Source organism: Neopelma chrysocephalum, unplaced genomic scaffold (assembly GCF_003984885.1).
Source record: "Neopelma chrysocephalum unplaced genomic scaffold, ASM398488v2 Primary Assembly neopelma1_80b, whole genome shotgun sequence".
NCBI lineage: Eukaryota > Metazoa > Chordata > Aves > Passeriformes > Pipridae > Neopelma > Neopelma chrysocephalum.
In genome coordinates, this window is record NW_020897742.1 from 5,813,424 (window position 1) to 5,838,241 (window position 24,818).

The 24,818-nt window shown below is 41.1% G+C and overlaps 1 long non-coding RNA gene across 1 annotated transcript; it reads right to left on the bottom strand.

The window, feature by feature from the left end:
* Positions 1–3,519: 3,519 nt before the first annotated feature.
* Positions 3,520–19,557, bottom strand: LOC113970881. Its single transcript, XR_003535363.1, has 3 exons — positions 19,528–19,557; positions 18,010–18,134; positions 3,520–3,588 (listed from the first exon to the last, which is right to left on the bottom strand). It is a non-coding gene; the product is annotated as an uncharacterized LOC113970881 (long non-coding RNA).
* Positions 19,558–24,818: the final 5,261 nt, after the last annotated feature.

Genomic DNA, 24,818 nt, shown 5'->3' on the forward strand with positions numbered 1-24,818 from the left:
TACATGGGCTATTCTATTTTACGACACTCAATTAAAAGGTCCTGTTATTCTTTGAATTGCTGTAAAACTGAACAGTCTCCATGTGTTCAGAGCAGCTTGCAATTAGCATACTTGATCTTAGAAAATTCAGTCTATTAAAAATATGGACATACTAAAGCACAGCATCTGGAAATCTGCATATGTTCATCTCACACAGTGGGCTTCAAATGCCAGAGTCAAATAAAGACTCCTAGACATCTCATAAAAGAGCTTATATATGCCACCACTCAGATGTAGAATGTCAGGGTATTTTCATACTTTCTTGGAAAATATTATATTACTTTACACTTATCTTTTAAACTGTTTTCATGTGAAAAAGATGAAGACAATATGAAGACATTTTTAAAAAAGCTGAAGTTTGCTATTATATAATCCCTCTGTTGGATTTTGTAATTTTCCTTATGGCCACAGCACCAATAAAACCATGAAGATAATAATATGAAAATTTTAACGCAAACTAAGATGTATTTTGCCATGCAAATTGTCTCATTTTGTGAAGTTTCCTTCAAACCAAGGGCCTTCTGGAGAGCCATTTCTGCTTAAATGCATTTTTATTCTATCCTATAAAAAGTGCAAGAAATAGTGCTTTCATAGGAATATAAAGTAGATATTAAGACTGGGTTTATATCTTTTTCAAAAAAGAAAGTCCTGTAGTGGACCACATAGTTTTCCTCTTCTTATAACTGCCAAGGCAAAGTCAGGTCTCTGTTGTATCCAGATTCTCGTTTAAACAAATATGCTGCAGTAGCTGAGGGCTGGTTTCCATTTTAATAGCAAATATTCTGTCAATAACAACCTTGTACATGAATAGGAGTTTTTCGATTTATATTAATCAAAGTAATTGAATCACAAAATTTACTGCTGACAGTGGGACATTGTCCTGACATTGTCCTGACACAGGATAATGGATTCTAGCAGACCTGAAGTGCTTTAGGAAATGGCAGTACTGAAGTAAAAAAAAAATTAATTATTCATTGTGCTGTGTACAAGACTTAAAAGCAATATTTGGTAACAGAACAAATGCAGCTCAGTCTCTTCACTTGTCTATCTGAGATATGAATTTGGCCCAAAGGATGAGACTTGGTTCACACCTCTTCTGTAAGAGCAGGTGTTCGTAGGTAGGGAAGGTGGCTGAACACTGTAGCCAGTAGAGATTTAGGATAGCTGCATCATGCCCATGGCCCAAGCAAGTACAAAACATGATTTAGGAAAGATCTGATCCTTTCCGCATAGAGTTGCTGAGGCCAGGAGGGTATCACAGGCCATTGCAAACATCTTGAAATCCATGTTTAGACAGTTTCTAAATCAAAAAAGTAAGTGATGCTTGACTGAGCAGATGCACTTGCCCACTTTAGGACAGAGTGAGTCACTCTCTAGATTCCTTTGGAGGCTCTGAGCAGTTTCCCATTGACTATAGGATTATAGTGGGATCTTAAACATCTAGCATATAGGAACATACATACATTGAAGATGTCTAGATGGATGCATCTGAAGGCAGTTAAATGACTCCAGAAATGCATCTATTTTTCCTCTAAATATAGAGAAAGCTTACCACATTGGCTTAGACTGGATACCTGATACACAGACACCAATATGGTGAGTTGAACCACACACTCTTAGCTTGCCTTATACTTCCCAGTTTAACATAACTGCCCTTTATATCAGGCATTCTTCATGTAGAAATGAGAGACAACAACATTGTTATGCTATTCTATATCAAAAATATAATGTTAATATTGTCTCCTACCAGGTACCAGAGCAAGCTTGGTTCAAAAAATCCGGAAACTGGTTCAACCTTCATGTCTGTGCTGATACCAGGAGTCTGAATCTTTGGTTTAGAGACAAAACTGGCAAAAAAATGTATCTAAATGCCATTAATATATTTGTTAGCTGCAAGTTGAGTTTCTAGATGTTATTCCATAATAATCACGGTTCCATTGTGTAAAAATATGCATGTAATCAAATTTTCTTCTAATCATAACGTATCTATTACCAGACTTTTTGTTATTATGAAATACTACCAAAACAGTAGTCTACCTCATGTGATTTTCACCACTGAAAATAATCAGGAAAACCTGGAAGATCTGTTATTTGACATCTTGACTTTAGTTACTCCCCACATACTGCATTCGCTCTCTCATAGACCTGACCAACTAAGACTGTTTTTATCTAGATGTTGAAAGCTTGATGGAGTGCTGAAGAAGGTCCGTTTACTCAGAGGGTTTGGCAGCTAAAATTACTTAGACCTCAATGACTCTGCAATCTGCTGTTTGCAAACGAGAAGTCTGAGTGGCAACACGTATTCTCCATACCCTACATATCTTGGTAAAATCATTTCAGTTTTTCTTCACAATCTTCAGCAATACTAATCTGATGCTTCAGCTGCGCTCTTCCCATGTCATAAATATTTTGACAGCATCCTTTAGCATATCTCAGTCTCAAATCTCACTCAATTTCATCTGTCATTTACAGGCATCCTTGGCTCATTTGCTTATAATGGGTAGATTCTATGCTTTCAGTAACAGGAGTAATTAGAGCATACCAATATGACCAGAAAGCAGAGAGGAGATAAAGAAGGAACATGAAAGACAGGAGGAAAGTAAATCATAGAAAGAGAGCTATGGAGATCACTTTACTCTTTCTTAGAAAAATGAAGTCGGGACAAAAGTGATGAAATTGAGAGGCAGAAAATTTAAAATTAGAACTGTTTATTCTTGCAGGTTTCAATTACCAAAAGATGCTCTTAAATATGATTTTCCATGTTATTCCTCTGTGTGTCTGGTCCTCAATGCAGAGGTGGTTTCCAATCCTTTTGAAAAGTCGATTGCATCCTTAGGCACCCTTCGCAAAAGATAATGCTTTGACTACTCACCCTAAGAAATGAACCATCAAAACCTAGATTTATTTGCTGCACACTGTATTTATTCCCTCTGCTTTCTGTAACAAGGAGGAATTATGATTCCATGCATCAAAGGGAATGGTAGTAGCTCTGGCACCATAGATTTGATGTGTTGCCCCTACTCGGTGCTATGCCTGAAGTCTGGTTCTAGCTCATTGGGATGGGTTTGCAATGTCTCCATCTTCTGCCCAGTTTCAAGAGCCATATTTCAGCAATAACAATATTAAAAAGAAACAATTTATCTAAATAATTAAGGGCTAATTATCATACATATGAATTTGTGAAGCTGGGTGTCATGTTCTGTCAGTAACTTGATTGGACAATGACCGAGTTGTGGAATTATATCAATACCCCCAAGGGTAACAAAAAAAAAACCCCAAACCAATCCAACCAAAAAAACCCCACTGCAGATAAATTCAGGAAATTGTAACTGGGAGACTTTTGAAACTGGAATAAATGAAACTAAAGGAATTTACAAAACTCTTTAGAGGGGCAAGTTGACCTGAGCTACATAAATTTTACACATATATATATCATCACATATAGATATTACATTCACATACAGATTTGTAGAGCAAATTACCTGTGAGTATAAAATGCTTTCCTATTTCCGTCATGATGGTGGAACAGATAATGATAGATTTCTACTCCTTAAGTGGGAAGACAAAAAAGGGTGATGAAACTGAGCACACAGTATAAATATGTTCTACTTGTAATTAATAAGCAATATAAAATATGGAGTCATACTTACTATCACATTTTCAATGAAAACAATGTTGCTTCATAGCAAAGAAAAATCCAGCTTTAGGTGTACTAAAAGACATGAACAACATGTCCTATTAAGCAAGAAATTAAAAAAAGTTTAAAAACATTCCTTGACTTGTTTTCATGTCCTTATTCTGTATTATTGAATAAGTCACAAATAAGCATTAACCCTCTGCTAACATGGTTCTGAGACAATGACTGCCATGTGTTGGATGCATCATTCATACATATTACACAGACTGGGACAATTGAGCACATGCTGTAATATGACCTAGAGGAAAAAATGTCTTTGGCAGTGATGCTAGGAAAGGCTTCTGCAAGCAAACTATGACTGTCAAAATTATTTACCTCATCACAATCAATATTTCTATACTTAGAAATCTGAATCAATTTAATTTGTGGATTTTATTAGCAAAACCATACAGAGAATTATATATTTTGAATCATAACAAAAAGTTCAACACTGAAGACAGTAAACTGATCTTCAGGATACAAAAATATCTCAATTCATCTGAAAATCTGAATTAAGTACATGGAACTAGTATCCTATGATCCTGAACTCATTTTTAATGAGTCAAACAGCAACACTGCAGCTTCCCATAGTTACCATATTATTATTATAATTTCTTTTGCTATCTCTGAAGATGTCTTTCAACTATATAAGCTACAACAAAGACACATTTCTGCTCCAGAATGCTTGTAACATCTAACACAAAGACATGGGAGAAACATGTTCTCCTGGAAACTAACAAAGGAGGAAAACAGCTTGGCTTCCATTAAATCCCTTGTTGGGATGAAACTAATTCAGTGATCAAACCACTCCTGATCTCAGCCTATGGGACCACGTGGGTCTCCATAAGAGTCTTCTCTCCTATCCTGCCATATTGGTTTGTTGCAAAAAAGAGGGAGCTGGTGAGGGAGCTTCCGTGAAAGAACTTTGCAGAGACAGGAATAAAATAGCTGACCACACCTCCCTGCCCAGAGGGAAGCTCTCATGTCTGTGTTTCTTCTCAACATTTCTGAGTTCCCACCACCCACTGCTCTCTAACAGTGGTAAAGCTGAGCAGCTGTGACCTGCTGTGGATACCCCCCCCAGCAGCACCACACTGTCCTGCCCTCAGCTCCACAGTGCGCTCCCGGCTCATCCATGCACTCTGGGGAAGGGAAATTTCCCCCAGCAGAGATTTGCTCAAGCAATCATGATGGGAATGATCCATCCAAAGGCATGAAAGCAACATTTACTGGTGTCATTGTAAAGTGTACACAGGGGATATGGAGAAAGGTACCAGAAACTACTGAGACAGATTGAAGGTTTTCGCTAGAAAATACAAAAAACCCTCTCAGTTTACACAAACAGCGAGAGCAGGCAAACACTACACCTTTTTGTAATATTAACATATGATTTTTTTTACTTTTACTTAAAGTGCAAAAATATTGTTTAAACCTCTGCACTTGCCCACCACATGCAGAGAAACATTCAATCTCTGGAGTGCCATTACCACCACTATTGCTTTTCACGGGAGCATGTGCCAGGGAGGAACACGGCACACAACAGTGATTTTTCAGCTTTCTCTTTTTCTAAATATGTGCAGAATAAGACATTCATTTCACAAGCCTATGCTGTGCCCTAATAAATACTGTGCAATTTGAAGTTTTAGCACTTATGCATACAACGGTTGGTTGAAGGAGATATTCACGTGGGGCTTGATTATAGTGTTTTATCACTCAGCTGAACATCTAATGTTTAGCACAGTAGTTGGAGTGCTTCTTTTCATGTCATAACAAAGGTTACCCTCTGATAGTAATTACAGCCTTCCTGTAAGGAAAGGCATTTCAGAACTGCCTGAAAAGTTCAGAAGCTAGAGATGAAGTTTGGAGAAAGAGTTTGCCATCATTTTGCATGTGGCAAGTAGTTTGGTGACTGAGCTGTTGTGTGGAAAAATGGCAGAACTGCCTTGAAAACATTTCCTCAGAGCTGGAAGCATTAAAAAAATCACTATCTGAGGAATAAGAAAGTCTCCGAGATTACAAAAAAAAAAATCACAACAAAGTTAATATTTCTGTAAAAAAAAATACAAAAGCAATATGAGGAACTATTATACGATCTTTTTTAGAAGTGTAGAAAGGTATAGTGACGAGGAGACATAGAGCAAAGCACATGCAGCAAAATACATTCAGAACAAAGCTGCCCATACTGTGGTTAAGCACTCACAGCTTTGCCCTGGAGCAATATGAGTTATATTTTCTAGTGACATTTCTGAATGCATCTTATTGGGGCTCTCATGAGCTGCTAATGGTATATGTCTGTGCTTTTTGTACTTACAGCATAATAATCAGTTTGATCAAAATAATTTGGAGAGTTTTATGCAGTTTAGGGCACTAAATTACAGATATGCATCTCTCTTTTGTCTTTGAGAACTCCAGGTCAATTATGTTTCTGATCTTTTGGATTTATCTTTTTCTTTTCTGACTTTCAAAACTATTTATCAGTGGCCAGCAACTTCATTAGTGAGTATCTTATTAATTGCAACAAATGGAACTGTTAGTTTTACCTTTGTAACTTACCAGGGATTCTCTTTTATTTTAAAGTAGCAGTGGTATTAACAGTTCAAAGGCCCAAACTTTATCATCTTCTTCACAACTGGAGAGGACTGTCCATGTATAATTTTATTTTCTGTGCACTGATAAGTACAATTTTTCCTGTTTCTCTTAGCTGGGTAATATTTTCTTTATTTTGCTGTATGTTTCCTTTCCCTACAGAGATTAAATTACTAAATATGCTTTTCCAAACCCTATGTGCTGTGTAAGCTCCTCTCTATTGCCATGGTTTTGCATTCACCTTTTTCTGGATTGCAGCTTTGTCTTCAAATTGAGGTGTCAGATTTTGACATATTTCTATGTGAATAAACTGGATTTTCATTTTCTGTGGTGCCTAAGCAGTGACACTATGTCATGGCAGGTACTATTTGATCACAAAATTAGAACTTCCTACCCTTTTAAAAAGCATGCCTTCTCTCATGCACAGCTTCCACATCTCCTGATAAAGCTAGGAGATGTAGTTCTGCACTAAACTGATTAGCTTTTACAGCTTGATGCTGCATTTCATGCTTAAATAAGCATTACTTTATTAATATGTGTGGTCACAGAGATAGTTTGACACCCTTCAGGAAATTTGATGGTGGTTTTCTCTTTGCTGTGAAGGCTGAAATATTCACCCTTCTATGGTTAGGAAGCAGATGAAAGGTATTTTCTAATGTTTTGAACCAGTCAAAAATGTACCACAGGAAACATCCAAAGGGGAGGAATCAAGGGAGGAGGAACATAGGCTATCCTGCCAGAGACAGCCTAAGATGAAGCCTGTTGGGAAGCAAGGCAGAATATTTTTCTTGTACATCCTTGAGCCAACAAGAGTTCTGGTATGATCCCTCATCCATGCTGATGGCACATGTTCCCAGCTGCAAGACTGGGAGGGAGGGAGAGAACAGCCAATACACTGGATTTGTGACATGTGGGAGAACAGGAATAAGCAGGAAAAGCAGAACCTTCCCACCAGATTTGCAGCATCCCATTTTCAGGTATTATCAATATTATCATTTGGGAACCTCTGACTTTCAGATATGGACACGTGCATATCCATATGCATGTCTGCATGTGTAAAGTCTTGGAGATATTGAGCTGAGCTGCTGTTTGTTGGGCAGTTTGGGGCTAGTGCAGAAGTCCATCCTCATCACCACCACTGTGTCTTGCAGTGTCCAGATGTTGGGTGGCAAGTTCATAGGGAGGAAAATCACAACAGCCTAGGCAGCAGGTTGCTGATTGCAGCCTTTAACGCTATGCATGTGTGGTCAAGCAAAGGTTTGGTTTTGCTGCACTGTGGTGGGTGTTGTTCATGTCCCTACCACTTGCCTTTAGATAATTGCACAGATTATTTCTAGGCTTCAGGAAGCTCATTGCAGTGGTACCCTCTGTGCCTTGCTTGGTGTCTGGTCCTGATGGCTGACCTTGCCAGCATCTTACTGGCTGAAAAGTTGGTGTCTGCTTGTTGGAGGTGTCCCATACCTGCTCAGGTGACACACAGGCTGACACAGTACAGCCACAGCCTATTGTGCACTCTCGTCCCAATCACAGGCATTGTCCAAAGTAGTGCTCTGCAGTACTGTGCATCATTACAGAGATTTTATTTTATATTATTCTATGTGCTTCCAAATAATCAATAACCATTCTTGATAATTTGGAAATACATTTGTATGTGTACATAAACATATATGTTTGTATACACCAGGCCTTGATATGCTAGGGGTTTTCTTCACAGATAGCCCTCTAATACCTATGTAAATCTTTTGCCCCAAAGCTGTTGTTCCCACATGAAGACACATGGTTGTAGGACAGTGTACTTGCATCCTTCCTGCCAGGTTGCTTTTTCATGCCGGTTGTTGTGCATCAATTCCCAATGGGTCCCCAGGCCCTCAGGTGGTGTGGGGTGTTGCTCACACTGGAGATGGCTCCCAGCACACATCTGGAGTGACTCTGTCTGTCTCTGAGTCCACCTCTCTCTGAGGTGGACTGTGCTCATTTTATGTGGAGCTGAGCTGACATGGTGCAGTGTCTGCAGTGGTTGGTGATGTGATTTGATGACTTGAGGAAAGCCCTCCACTTGTGTATTCTCACATAAACATGGAATCTGACTAATCCATGAGCATTTGCTGGCTTAGGAAGTCCTCCTCCTGACCAGCATGTGAAGGATTAGCTGGCTTAGGGACATCCTCTCAGCTATTGAACCAGTCAACTCCAACACAATTTCTGAGCAATCCATTGTGTTGTTGTTTTTTTTTGATAGAATGGATATATCTGAGGCAGAAAAAATATATCTGAGAAGAAAGAAGAGGACCCAATTATTTACTGCTGTCCTTGTGCCTGATGAAATATCTCATGTGCAAGAGATTATTCACCAGGGCTATATATTTAGTCCAACCTGGAATGATAATCATCCAAACAAGATCATAAATAAGCCCTCTGTTTTTGTAGCAAGGTCAGATTGGTGGGGCTTTGACATCTCTGGCAAATTCTGCAGCTGTTGAAAGGGCTTTGCTGGGAAGCCCTGCAAATCTGCCTCAGGCAGCAGGTAGTGAACTCAGCTCTGCAGAAAAAAAGGGATATGAGAGATTCATGATTTGTTGCAGTTTTTGTTCCACAGGTTTTGCTCAGTGTCATGAAGTGCTTTGCAGATGTCCAGGCTCATAAGTACTTTACTACCAGTTCAGTATCCGTTTTACACTCCTTAGGCACTACACAATTCAAGCCCAGTGATATTTTTGTTTATGGCAAGAGGTTGTTAATACAAATCCTAATTTGTTCACATGTGGGTTCTGCCAGTCAACCCGGCACTCCCCTGCTCTGTGCCACCGGGGACATGGCATTAGTGGCCCCCACAAATGGACGAACAGACGAACAAGAGAAGCTGGGAGCATCTGGCCCCATTCCTTGCCATTTTTTCTAATTCATATTATAATGGCAGAGAAAACATCTCTTATAATTCTTGGAAAGGTATATGTTTCTTTTAAAGCCTGTAGGCTTTAGAGCATCCTATTGCTATTAACATTTCCCACTACCTTTGCCCGAAGGTATTTCCGAAGCATGTAGCAGAGCAGATACTTGGCAGATGTGACAGGGATATGTGTGAAATATTTGACAGAGACAAGGTGAGTCAGGTTTGTTTTATAGACCATGAAAGAGGAGGTTGAACTCATGCTGTGCCATCAATCTTGTCAATTCTCTTACGTAGAGTCTCTCCTGGAGGCCGTCCAAGCCTGAGCAGAAGCTCTCATAAAGGACAGAAAACTGGTAAGTGCCAGATGATAAACATTTTAAGCTCCCAGTGCCAGTGTAATGTCATCATCTGAGTGTACCATTGGTGGAGTTTGGGGCCGGGGAGCAGCACAGCTGCCGTATCCCATCCAACGTAAGTAAAAACAAGGAAAGCATTAAAAGCCACAAACCAGACTGTTGTCATTATGATGACCTAAAAGCATTATGGTAAAAATCAGGACCTTTTCCATCTGGGAAGAGGATCTTGATTTTTGTGAATGTTTTAAGTGCTGGGGACTGATTACAGATTGCAGAAGGGAAATATCTCCAAAGAATAACCATGGAGAGTAGTTCTTCAGGAAAGGACGGGCTGACACTCACCACCAAAATTGTTTTCTATCAACAGCAGTTGGTCAAAAAACTGTGGCCATGATCATGGTATCTACAGCTTCTTTGCCTCCTACTTGCATTTAAGCAACCTGTGAGCTCCTCTTCCTTAGGCACAGCAGGGACTGTCTGCTCCTCCTTGTAAGTGCCCTTCAGCAAATGCTCACTCTGAAAGGCACACCAGGATCTTGCTCTAGGGCTTTCTCTCCCAGTGCCTGCACTCAGGACTGGGGCAGCTGTGCTGCCTCCTCTGGTCTGTTCTGCCTCTCCCACCTCAGCATGTGCATGTCACAAAACAGCCCCCTGACCACCCATGGCTTTGTGCCAGCACTGCTGGACTCCCAAGGTTGTGCCAGGAGCTACCAGAGTTCAACTGCTCCTTGCAACCCTCTAAAACAGAGGAGAGTGGGCGTGCAATTTACAGTAGTTTATAATCAGCATACACCACGTCAAGAGAGGACCAGGGGAATGCTGCACACATATATAAACTGCAAAGCATCTGTAAGCAGAAGAAAGAGACCCGTTAGAGACTTCCTTTATCCTCTCTCCTCCAGACCATGCCGTACACATACAACCGCCCCAGCTAACAAGCCTCATGGTTTGGATTCAGGTGTGTGCTAGCAGCAATGCCCTTTGCAATTAAAATAACGGTTCACGCCCATGATGTGAGTCTGTCAAAAAACAGGAAATGGGCCATATAAACCTTGCTTTGTTCTGGCAATAAATTCTGTATTTCTACCAACTTGTTTACCCTAAGTTTTTCTGTTAATCCTGTGGAACTAGTATTGACAAGCACTCAAACCATTATGTCCTCATGTGTTCTCACTTTTACATAGCTTCCTTTTTGGATATCTAAGCCAATGATCTCAGGAAATATTGATGTTCCTTGAAAAACAGAGAAGTATTTTTTCTTTGCGATTAGAAAAGTCTGCTGCAATTATAACTGGACAGTTTTAACAAAGAACTTGGATAAAGTTTTCCAGTACATGTGAGGACCATTCACTTTCACCAACCTGACATTTCTGCATGACAGAGGAGAGGGTCAAGAAATTCACTGTATTTCGCACCATAAACCAGCAACAGGGTGTTACAGATACTGCTGAGAAACAGTGCTAGAAGGAAAGTACCCCAAAGCGAGAGCGAACTTTTGCCATGCCATTTTTATGTCTCCTCTTTGCACATTACACAGAGATAGATGCCACCACCCATTCAGGGATGCATGATAAAAATAATAAACAAGAAAGTGCACTTTTCAGAAGCTGAATTACAATCTTGGGATAAAGTACATTAAAATTAATATTGCTTGCTTGGTTTTCATCTAAATTCCAGAATACTGCTGGTTTCCAAAAGCAGCTTTCCCGTGTTATTGATTAATGATTTCATTCTTCTGTCACACAGGCTGTATTTATCTGAAAGATCAATATAAGTCACATAAACATTTGCCTGATTTTATCCATGAGGATGCCTGTTGACAGTATAAGTCTGAGTGATACTGCTTTAAATTCTAAATATTTTCCACTGCATTTTGTGGGATGCTATAAGTTTGGAATAATTTAACGCAAATTTATTGGAACAAAATATCAGCAGTGGTTTGTAAAGTGTGTTTGCACTGTTTAGGGGACTTAAAAATAAAGAAAAGTTCACTTGGTTTAACCTTTGCATAGGTTCTGACCCCCCCTTCCTGGCATCCTTGCTCCAGTCACTAAGATCTTCCAGTCATCCCCAGCCTTCTCTCTCCTGGAGGCCACATGCTGAGGACACAAAATCTTGGAGCATCTAAGATAGCTGGTGACTGTACTGTGCTAAAAAACAGTGTTGGAAAAGCTCTAGAAGGCATGTCCTTGTCAGCAGGAGGAGCACCTACCCTCGAATCCCTTCTGACAGACACTAGTCCAAAACTAAGCTCCAGTGAGGGAACATCAGACTCCCTAGCCAAACTGTTAGCTGCCTAGCTCTTCTTATCTCTGGGAAGTTTTCCTAGTGTTTAGGCCATATCTCCCTTGCTGCAGTTTAAGCCCATTAAGAAGAATTTATAAGCAAATGAAAAGCGTATTTTATCCTGTAGAGGAGATAGCAATAAATTATTGGAAGCACCTTTAGGGTTTCTCTTTCAGATATACATGATCCCAGTCTAGCTTAATATCAAAGAACTACTCCCGTTTCCCATAGCCAATGCTCCTGGCTCTTGAAATCCTGTAATGCTGTTCCTTGCTGCACTCCTGAGGGACAAAGCCCACCGGATCTCAGTGGGGGTAAGCAGAGCCCCTGGGCTCAGCTGGGGACCTTTTTAAGGCCACTGTGCCAAGCACACACAGAGGTCATTTAAAACAAAAGAAGACAAAAAAGTCAGGATGGGACACACTGCTGCACCTGCTCTCCCTGTGGCTTTTCTGTGCCATGACCCCATGCCACAGCCCAGGCCCAGGTCACACCATCCTGGTGACACAGATTGACTATTGTCCTTCTATCATGCAGCACTCAGATTTTGTCTCCCTCCACTGACACTGCTGTTTTGTCTGGCCTCCATCTCCCTCAGCAGCTGGAGGTGATGGGGAGGCCCTCAGCAGAATTTCTGTTGATCTCTGCAAGAGACATCTTCCCATTGCCCCCATGCTTGGATGCTGTGAATGGCCTTTCTGGTCCCAAACCAATCCCCGCAAGCTGTCACCGCTGATGTTTTTCAATGGGATCAAGCTGTGGCTTTCACTACTACAGTTACCACAGTGAGGAAACCAACAGACACTTAACCTGATTAAAAACAAACCACCAGGCAAAAATCAGAATCAAATTCCCTCTTGTCACTACAGCCATGAGCCAGGCTGACTGCTTTAGGATGACTAATTTTGGTGTCTTAACACAGGTACCTGGCTCTAGGGTGATGGAGGAAAGAGGATCCGAGGGGTTCCCTGATGAAGGAACTCAGAAGGAGAGTCAAATAAGCTGCTGCCAAGCTGACAGTGAAAAAGGGAGTCAGCAGATATGCAGACCAGGTCCAAGACGAATTCCTGCCTGGTCCTACAGATTCAGAGCTGTGCGCTTGGTATCTCCCCATGCCCGTGTTGTGAAGGCATCAGCAATAGCATCAGTGTAACAACCCCTCAGTCAGCACTCCCAAGGGAAGCTAACGAGTTCAGCTGAATCTTCCCCTGAAAGTCCCTGGTTTTTCACCTTTGCCTCCAGAAAGATTAGACAGAAGGTCTCTGCAGGACTGAATTATACTTTCAGAGATGATGGGACAAGGAGACCTTAAAAGCCAACAAATGGGCAATACTCTGCTGAGCATTTTGCTGCTGCTGTGAATTACACCTGAAATACCCCAAGCTTTAGCAATTTCCCTTTTCATTTCTGCATAAAGAACTAAAGATCCAGCTCTTTTCTGAGCAGTCCTACAGGACATAGGCACTACCTCTGATTGGCAGCAGAAGCAGCAGCCAAGACTGCAACCATAAGAGGTGGAAAAACGATCATTGCTTTTTTGTGATAGGGTAAACTCTCTAGAAATCATTTTCATAATTAGGCCAAGGACTGAGACTGCTGCCAAGCAGGAACAAGACTCAACCACTACCTTTAGGGGGCGTATTACAGGGTCAGGAAGCTGTTCTCGGGAAACCTAGCCTGGTATTCTTCACTTGCGTCAATCCAGTGCTGAGCATTTTCTCAAAGTATTAGGACACCCTAAAGGTACCAGCTGTAAAGCAGTTCTAACAAAAATAGCAGGATGTTTTCTGTGTGCGGTGCTGGATGAACACCTGATACAGGGATATAGTCATATATAGTGTCATCTACAGTTTTTCCCTGGGTGAGGTTAACATTTTCTTCTCCAAAATCAAGATTAACTTACAGGTTCTTTGTTAATTTCTTAACAAAGAAAGGTCTGTGTCTTTAAGTGGCCAAAAGTGCTTCCTACAGTCTAAGTTGAATCTGCTTCTCTTTCTTCAGTGTTTGCTGTATCTGGAGTCCATGTTATAGCTGTGGTAGATCTTTAAATACAGCACTGAGATGTGGTTCTGGGTGCAGCTGGGGGAACAGTTCATTCTCTTGCTTAGGTGCTACCCAGTGGAAATTTGGCAGATGAGCCTGTTTTCCACAGAGAGCCTGATGCATCTGGTCTGCCAGGCAGAAGAGGTGGATGAGGTCTCAGGGTGAACAAGGCATCTTCAAAGGTGAATTGAACCAATTATGCAGGTGACAGCATTTCTAGCAGACCAACATCAGTCCAGCACTGCTCTCCAATATCTGTCTTGCTCTTGGAGTAACAGAGGTTCATCAGTTGAGAACTCAGACATCCGCTAAGCCCAAGCCAACATGAAGAAGAAATTCGTTTGGCTGTAGTGCATGATGTAGCAAACGCTCCTCAGACTGTCTCGCCTCTTTATCCAGAATGTAAAAAATGGTATTAATTTTAGCTCTACCATTATTCCATATTTATTGAGGATGTGGGACTTGTGGAACACTTTTTGTTCTGTTTATTCCCATTTTCTCATTAAAAATTGAAGCCAGGCTACACACTAGAATTAAGAGTGTTGCTCTGAAAGGCCAAACACTGCTTTCTCTTCTGGCAATGACAAAATTCCCATTAGTTTTATTGGCACAGCACTGAGCCCTAAAGCTAAAAGCAGCTCCATGAGTGACAGAACCATTGCATTCAAAATGAAATGCTGCTCCAGATGCAGAGTTGAGTTTCTTTCTTTGCTGTCATTTGTGAAAAATAATAATGATCTCTGCAGATGCCATCTGTGTAGGTCTATGCCTTCCGTCCAAACTCTTCTGCGACTCAGATTGTTTGGCCACTGCCATAGAAATGCCAATAAGCCAAAATGGGCACACCCAAGCCACAGGCAGTCAGGGTTACAGGGGGAAGGAGATGGGCTCAAGGTCAGCTCAAAGTTTGGGTGCTGAGGGAGAAGATATATAAAGGAGTCCTCTTTTCCGCAGTCCTGGGACATGGAGGATCCTTCTTTCAAATTACAAGACAGGCAGATTTAAGGTGCATTTTCTGGTTATCTCATGCTATTTTTCTTAGGAAATCAGCTTCACCTGTGCAGCTAAATCTTGAGAAAAGAAACATGATGTTTTCTTTTCAGATAAATTGTTTGATCAGTTCAGAAAAAAAACCAAACCATCACTCTGTGACAACTCTTATGAGTCTGTCATGTACCTGTAATTTAGTGTCTCTCAGAAGGATCCAGATGATGAAATACAGAGACTGCAGAAGAGCATCAGCTTGAACTCCTAAAGAAAAGTTTGGGAAAAAAAAACCTTTAAAATACAAATAAAGTGTAAGTAAAGTAAAGATAGAAACCTAAAAGCTGAATTAAAAAAATAGCAACAAACTATCTAAAATCAATCTTATGCTTTTTAAAAGAAAATCTCTGGTTTTTGGAGCTGCAGGTATGATTTTTGATGCTTGTAAATCATTGCTATGTAAATATAATATTCATGGCATCTGCTTGTCAGTAATACCAGCTCTTTGTTAAACACTCATATCTTCCTGTGTTCCCCCCGGCAAATATGCAGACAGTAGAATGTGTGCTAAAAGTGGCAATTCAAATGTTTCTGTTAGGTGCTGGATTTAGCTGTGGCAGGACAGCTGACCGGATAGAAAGCCCTGGACAGCAAAGCCTGCTCCCTTTGAAGCTGACACCTTAGTACAGCTATTTTCATCTCCTTTCTGCTAAACTTTTTCATGGCCATAGCTCTTGGATTAGATGAGAGAGTTCATGGTCTAACACTCTCCAGCACACACCACCACACTGTGGTAATTCCTCCACAAAGTCCTCCTGCAAAGCTTCACCCAGAGAAAACAACTCTCCCTTTCTTTCCTCACCTGGGGCATTGGTTGGGCTCCAGACTAATCTGCAGACTAAATCTAGGCAGTCAAAACTTACAGCCAGCACCTCACCCCTATTTGCAGGCTTGTTTATGACATGAACTCTGTGCAAAGAACTTCTTGAAACCTACTGGTAAGACCTAGCCCCAGAGAAGGTTTCCAAATGTCTAATTATCTCATTTAAACCTTCTTCTGAAACTTTATTTCTAAATTATGAAGATGTTTAATAACAGCTTTCAGCTTCATTAACTGTTTTATATACCTGGAATTAACAAAACCCACAAAAATCTTGATTAATTGCCCAGCAGCATTGTCTGACACAGGGTAGGGTTTATACTAGTGTTAAAGACTTTCTGAGAAAGTGGATTTTTACATACGGTCAACGTCTACTTTTTGAAAAAACAGAAAACCAATTCTCTGTTGTATTCCTCCTTTTCTGAAAAATTTCACAGAGCAGCAATTTGGCTGAAGAGTGCAGCGATGCGTTCAGCTAGAACGGAACCCTTTAAAACTATGAGAAAACTGTAGCTTGGCAGTATTTCACAAATACCTATCCAAGGTCAGAATTTAACATAATAGCTACACTTTGTTAACAAACAGCTCTTCTTCTGATGTGGAAATAGCATGAGATGAGTTTTAAAACAGAGCAGCACAAGTGATGGCTACGCACATGGTTTCTAAAGCTTTAAGCTACTGCCCAATACCTCTGCATTTGAGATGTTCAGCACAAGCTGGATTCCTCCTTAAATAGTCTGGTTTACATGCAAAATTCTGAACTTTTTATATTCAAAAGCCTCGCTCCAGTCAACATACATTTGGGGGACGTGAGGAATGGAAAATAAGCCAGTAGTATACTGCCACTTGCTGTTTGGCCAAACTGACCAATCCATTTAAGAACAGGAGTGTTTTCCAAGGACACCCAGCACAGTGTTAATGTTTAAATTTTAAGACATTTTCTTTGACAAGAAAGTGAAGATAAAAGTAGCAAGACATCAAAATGCATGAATTGTGAATTACCATTTAATATTTCAGTGAAGCGACATATTAATAAAGATAAGAGTGCCTTGCTGCTAAAAATAACCTCTTGTTTTTAATGCTGATCTGTAGCTGTAATGAGAGTGTTCAGCATTTTTCAACTCTATCAATTTTTAAATCCAGCAGGGTATGTCAACCTGAGAGAAGAAAAACTCTCTCTGACTTTTAGACAAAATGTAATTTCTTTCTAACTTACTTCTGATTTTGGAAACTAAGTACATCCTCCAAACCAAAGGCAAATCAAAGGCAAGCTATCACCTTGGTATTATGCAAATCACAGAGCAGTGAAGAGACCCCCTGGGAGATAAGAAATACTTAGTGTTAGGACCACTTCAAAGAGTGTAGGATCATCATTCTGCTCTATTGTACAAGTGGCTTTCACATGTAAATCTGCCATGATTTAATTAATATTTGTGAGCTTAACTCTGATCCTTTCTCCTTTACTTAATGAAGGACTAATTCCACTGAAGCTGAAGGAATTACACACATGTGACTGATCCCAGAATTAGGCTCCATACATGGTTGGGATGACTTTGATTTTTTGGGGGGCTCTGTTGAGCCTACCCTCCCAAAGCTTTCCCTTCTTCCACAGAAGCCCCTGCAACATTAAAAGGTTGGTTAAAGTGAATTTACCAATGGGAAAACATGCATGTATACTTGGACTCTGGTAGAAAGAACATCTTCACTCAGGAGCAAAGAATATAGCAAATGTCATATTTCTAACAGGCCATTGATATTTTGGCAATGTTTTTGGCACAATTTGGTACAGTGTCCAAATATATTTGTCACTGCTAAGTAGTCTGTTCCAAAAGTTTTGGAAAAAATAAATATATTAGGCACAGAAAAGAGAGAGAATGCAACAATATAAGGGAAAAGTGAAAAGAAGGGAACTGTGATATCTTGTTTGAATGACAAGTAAACTTTCTGTGTCTTCACTGCAAGAGAAAAAAGGGTTTTGTGACTGAGAGGCATTTCAAAGGACCTATCACAGCACAAAAATCTAGCAGAGACAAGGCATAGGTCTCTGGTACAGCTACTCAAGGCAAGCTTTATATCTTTATCTCACTAGTTACAGTGAGATCAAAACAACCCCACAGTGCCTTGTATCTGCAAAGGCTATGTGTCAACACAGCTATCTTGATGTCAAAGAAAATCTTTGGTTTTCCATAAGAATAGCTATGAGACCAAGTACTTTTAAGTATTCTATCAGATTATCCAGCTATATTATTTTTATAGGCTGAGGATTTACCAAGCAGATACTTCAGAACATAAACTTGGCCTGCAGGGTAGAGATGAAGTGGAGGTTTTGTGGCAAGTTCATATTTGTACAGTTCTTGTCCTATCTTCTCCAGCATGCAGCAACTGTTCACACCCCTAAAAAAAGATGCCAAAATTCACTGTCTTGCCAGATAACTCTCATTTATTCTTTCTGTTCTTTTTCCTTCACACCCCACTACTTTTCCAGCACTCATGCTGTAAGTCTGTAAATAAACAACATAACAAAATGGCTTTTGTACTCAGGCTCCAAAAATTTCACTTAACAGATGTAATTAGACGTAATTATACATAATATTGACTAGATTTAATTCCAGAGCACAGCAGTCTTAGAAAAACAAGTCCTCTTGTTATCCACAAGACCAGTTCAAGATGAGCACAATATCACAGAATCACAGAATCAAGTCAGAAGGGATGTCTGGAGGTCATCTGGTCCAACCCCTCTGCTCAAGCAGGACCACACAAGGTACAAATTGCCTGAGACCATGCCCAGATTGCTTTTGATTACCTCCAAGGATGGAGACTCCACAACTTCCTTGTGCAAACCTGTGCCAGTGCTGGGTCACCCTCACAGTAATATAGAGGTAGCTCATTGAGAAGCGTTTATTGGTCCTGTGGTCAAAGGACCACTTCTGCTTCCAAAAGATTATTCAGACCTCCTGGAACCATGACAACTGCGATGGAAGGTTTTTTATGACAAATGGGACTTATTCCCAGTGTCCACTGGGAATTATGGATCTGCAGGGGTCCAACTGGTCAGCAGACACCTATACGTACAGAAATATGTGAAACTTTTATCCTGTATTGTAAGTGCACAGCCATTACTGTGCAAAACTCCTAGTTGTCCTATGGAGTTTCAAATTCCCACAGGTTTAGAAAATTGAACCGATTCTAGGACTATGTTGACTAGAAAGGCTGCTTAGGCACTTCAGACTCCTGTAGCTACCGATATGCAGGCACAAAAATGCAGTTATCTCAGTCTTGATCTGAATCCCATCCCATCTCTGTCCACTTCTAAGTAAACTATTATCATTGACTACTCTGCACCGGAGTGACTTACATTTCTAGTACTGACATAAAAATAAAAAGCTACTGTTGAGAATTTTTAAAAGAAACACAAATTTAGAGTTTCAGCTCTTTTACCTTTGCTTATGATTGAATGAGAAACTTCATAAAACTGAACTATGATGGTATGTTTTCTAGATACAAGTCTAGAGTAGACTGGTCTGTAACTAAGGTAGTTGTTAGCTTAGGAGATCCCCTGGCACATATTACTAATTACTGAAGGGGAAATTGGCTGAAGTTCCCATATGCTGTGCAGACCCATTCTGGCTTTTATAGAGCATTCCCTGGGCCATGCAATTCAACATTAAATGCTCCTGAACCTATTTCGTTATTGGATCTAGACTGACTCCTCTCAAAGCAATGGCAAAACCATTGTGGATGACTGTGTTATACCCTGTTATGTCACATTACAAGGGATGACACTGACCTGTTGGAGCAAGTCCAGAGTAGCAGTCACAGGCTGCAGGGGGTTGGTGTGGGTGGGCTACCAGGCAGGTCTGCCTTGACTGACAGCCCGGCTGCAGGGCCTGCAGCTCTGCCGTGTGCTCTGCGTGGGCTGCAGGCCTTGCCTTCAGCTCTACCCTGTGCCCTCAGCACAGGCCTGATGTGCAGCCCTTACCACGGACCTGCGGGTCCAGGCCCAGCCCTTCCCCACATGCACACGCACTCAGTGAGTTGGTTCCAACCCGTTTCAATAATTCAGTGAGATTTGGATCCAGGATCTCACACCTATCCCCGGAAGTGTTCAAGGCCAAGTTGGATGAGGCTCTGAGCAACCTGGTCTAGTGAAAGATGCCCCTGCCCACGGCAGAGGGATTGAAACTAGATGATCTTACAAGGTTCTTTCCAACCCAAGCCATTCTATGATTCTATGATTCCATGATTCTATGATTCCAAGACTCCACGATTCCATTATACTGACCCTACGGTCTGCTGGGAAGTAGCATAGTGAAGAACTTCTTCACAGCTTAGTGAAGAACTAAACCATAGGGTCCATGACCTGCCCTGCGTGAGGGACATGAGGAAACTCTGTAGCCACTAACATGGTGACAGCTGCTGAGCAGAAATAGAGGTACTATCTGTGTGTATTTTTGGAGAAATGGAGGTACAGAGATCTCGGCTTTCATTGCAGAAGGGCTAAGAAGGGGATCCTGGCAATAATGTTCAATAAGTAGTTCGGGGAAACGAAAGCTTTGATTCCCTAGAAATTCCTGATGCTGGTCAGCACACAATTCTGAGGCCAGCATCCAGCTTGTCCATCTGACACCTGACATTATCACAGAAACAGTGTTAGACAAGGTCCCACACCCATATTACAAATGTGCCCTTGCTCGTACCTGGAAGACCCCACTTCTCATCAAGTCCAATGGATGTGTGTGTACACAGGGAAATCTGGGGCTTGGCACAGGCTCTGGTTGGCACACAAGGGCAGAGGAAGTGTGCTCAGTGGGCTGATACTTCATCCCTCATCTCTCCCTCAGAAATTTCATCCTCTTGAACACTTGAGCAAAGTTTTGCCTTACTATAATAAGCAGATATCTTCAGTGTTTACTTAGCCACTGCCAAGTGTTTTTAATATCATCTTTCTGTTTTAAGTGAGCTAAGGAGCTTATTTAGCCCTAATCAAATAACTGCAGCTTTTCCAGGCACAGGAAAGCTAAAATTTAGTGATTTCAGGCCATCTACAGAAACATCAACAAAATCTGAATTTCTTATTGTTGAAATTATTCATTTTATCTGAATGTCACTTCCATTTATGTTAATTTTGATCTGGTTGGGAAAGTGAGCAGCTATTGAGGCTATTAAGCAAATATTCCCTGAATCAAAACAATAAGCTAATTACTTCTAGATGCATATGGGTTTTATTATGCATGAATTAGTTACTAATTCATCCATCCTACGTTTTAATATTCAGCTAGCAAGCTCAGATTGGTTTTATAGAAACTTTTATGTTTTCCCAAATTGAGACCTTTGCTACTTACTGAAGAGTTCTAAACAGTAAATAAATATTTAATGAGATCTTGGGAAAAACATCCTCTTTTAACTTGTTTAAAGAAAATGGTTTATTGAACAGCAGAGTAAAATCAAAGCTGAGCCATGTTCTCCTCAAACTCAGCCTGGAGCCTAGGAAAAAAAGAAAATGTTGCTTTAACACATAATGTAATTTGCTGGTGTCAGAAGTGAAAGGGCCGCCAGAGCCTCAAGCCAGCTAACTCCAATTGCTCCCCACTGCGAAGGGCATTTGATCATCGATCACTGGTGACTCACAGGATGCACGCAAAAGAAATGAGCCATGTCATGGTCTAACCCCAGCCAGCAATCAAGCCCCACACAGCCACTCATTTACTCCCCCACCAACAGGATCGGGAAGCAAATTCAGAAGGGTAAAAGCAAGAAAACTCATGGGTTGAGATAAAGCCAGTTTAACGGAGAAAGCAAAAGATGTGCACACAAGCAAAGAAAAACCAAAAGATTAATACACCACTTCCCAAGGGCAGGCAGGTGTTCAGTCATGTCCAGGAGAGCAGGGACCCATCACACATAATGGACTTTGGAAGACCAATACCATCACTCCAAACATTCCCTCCCCTTTCTCCTCCTTCTTCCTCCCCTTTATATACTAAGCATAATGTTGTATGGTAGGGAATATCCCTTTGGTCAGTTTGGGTCATCTGTCCTGGCTGTGTCTCCTCCCAACCTCCCATACATCCTCAACTTCCCTGCCACTGTGGCAGTACAAAAAGCAGAAAAGTCCTTAGCTCTGTGCAAGCCCTGCTCAGCAGTAACAAAAACATCTCTATATTATCAACCCTGTGTTCAGCACAAATCCAAAACACAGCCCCATACTAGCCATGGTGAAGATAATTAATTCTACCTCAGCCAAAACCAGCACAGCCATGTCTTTAACTAGGAAGAAGAGTAGGAGGATGGGGACAGGAGGTTAAGGGAAATCCTGTCTCTCTACATCTGTGGGAGGAAACCAGAGCTATGGGGCTGCAAAAATCAAAGTGAGAAGCTGGGTCTGGTGCAGCAGAGGAGTGCATGGCTAGGAGTGCATGCTTTTATTACAAAGATACTGTGTTCATTGTTAGAGAAGAACAGCTATAAATTTTCTTGCCATTGTCACATAGAAGCATGACAACAATGGTAAGGTGGAAGTGATTAATAAACCCTGGCTTTTTGTAGGAAGTCAAACTCCTCAAGAATTCCTGCTGTAGCATCTTTACTGGAAACAGTTAAATACAGAAGTAGTTCAGCAGCCATAGGAGGAAATGCAGGTCATGTCTTCAGGTACATCTAGTAACTCTCACCAGCAATAAAACACAGGAGACGTCAGCATCCTGGGCCAGAGGAGAGCTGGGTCACACAAGTCCCTCTCAGCACTGCATGTGGAGGCAGCTGAACTGCCTCTGCTGTGCTGTGGGGCAGAAGCCCCCAGTGTGGGATTGGCAATAGTGCTGATGTAGGGCATCCCATTCTCCTTTACCATGGGGACATGGGGGTGGTTTTGCCCCAGAGCAGCCTTGCACATTTGACCTGCTCCATCTGCAAGACTGACCACCAACACATCGACTCCCATACTCCTCAGGGTCACTATCTCTCCAGGGCTATGCTTACTGCAGTCATGGGACACTGGAGAACTGATTTGGACATTTATTACCTGGGAAGAAGAATGAAATCTAATGAATCAAAATACAGAATTTAGGATACAACTTCTAACAACTTGACAAACCTGACAATGATATTTTGTTCCTGTTATGGAGCCTTGAAGACCATTTATGTCATTATTTTTAATATGTATGCTTTGTACTTTGTGTTCCTCTCCGAGAGGTGACTTAAATCTCAGTAGGTGATTCCCTTTATTAAAGTGGTATTGAAATCTCCTCAAGACACTTTGGAGAGTTTCTGGTTACAGATTTTTAGGGACTGTGAACATTATGTTCCTATGTCATCTCCTCAGAACAAGATATTTGATCAGTCACGACCGTAGCTTTTGTCTTCCTAATTTTTTCTGAAGCCTAATCAGAGGTTGCAGGAGTTCCTGAAAGATCACCGACAGCAGGGAGAAGTGAAGCGGTTTGTTGGCAGATCAGGCAGAAGAGACTTGACTGCACCTCCATCCATGGTGGTCTCCCACAGGGCACATTCCAGTGTCATTTCTCTGCCTGGCCACTGCCAGCACTGCTGACTGGCACTAGCTCTGCTTGACATAGAGAACAAGTATTACATACTTGAATCACATGCTTAAGGTTGTGCAGATACTTAAGGATTTTCTGTATCAGAACTTTTCCCTTGAGGGCACAGTGCCATATGATGAGTCTTTCAGTGAAAGAGACAGTTTAGGAAGGTCCTGTGTAAATCTCTGCCATGGCATCCTGTCCATCCCCTGTTTCAGAGGAGGCCTCATTGGTTACAGTGGCACAAAATCTATGTGATCATGCTGTAACTCACATCTTTGAAACTTTCTAGTTTTTCACAAGTGCTTTTGGGGGTGATATCACCTTGCAATAGTGGGTCATGCAAAAACCAGATACCCCTTAATGCAGCCACCCAAATCCCAGGGATTTTGTGTATGATGAAATTTCAGCTCCTCCTGTCTAGCCAATGGTGAGAAAAAGCACTTTGGAGAAGAGATCCAGCCCTGTGTCTTTGGATGAGACAATCTCTGGAGATACCTGCTTCTCTCCAGCAGCATATCCAGAATGACTGTTGTATGCTGATATCAGACCAAGGCTGGCTGAGATAACATCCACTCAGATGCTTGTGGAGAGGGCACAGAGGGTGGAGCTGCATCCAGGAACAGATTGTGAGTCATTTTGTCTGATGTGGGTATAAATTCTTCCTCAGGTGTTGTCATGGGGATAACTCTGCTCAGCTTTGATGGCACAAATCTCAGCTGGAGCTCTATAGCCACAGAAGATCCTGATTGCAGCAGACAGTGACCTGCAGCCTGTGCCTGGGAAAGAGGGCCTCTGGCACTAAAGCAGCCCAGTCACACGATGTGGTGCAAGCAGGTAGGTGTCTTACTGTGCTCTGAGGCAGTGCTGCCTCTGGGTGTCTCTCCTTCAGATGAAGGTACACAAGAATAGGAGCATCTTCTCAGTGTAGAATGCCCAAGACTCACAAATTGTTCCATATCACAACAAGGGAAAACATTTTGAAATTTCCCAAGCAAAAAAAAGGACAAAATATATTTGGGGTTAGTGGAAGAATATGTTCTAAATATATCCCTTCGAATTTTATATTGCAGGAAAAATGCTACATACTCAACAGTGGCTGCTATTACAATGAACATTTTAATCTAGTAGTCGAGATTGCGGTCTAGCATCGTAATGCACTGATTAAGTTGCACTGAAATGTTTTGGCTTCTCCTCATTGTAAGTATTAGAAAAATTGATTTGTTCCCATAAAACATATTTTCAATTAAACAGTATTTTTCATTGCAGGATCATTCTTTAAGAATTTTCAGGTAGCTTTACCTATGACAACGAGGACACATGGATTACAATGCTGCTGGTCTGAATTTGTCTCCTTTATAAACATATTTCCTGTACCACACTGGATTTGCAGATAAATCTTCTTTCCCAGTATAAAATAAGGGAGAAAAAAAATTCAGATTAAGAGAGATTATTTTAATCTTAGAACTGTTAGAAAATAGATTGATGTGTTGTCAGAGTGAAAAAGAGACCCAGAGAGTGAAAGCTAAGGCTGAAAATG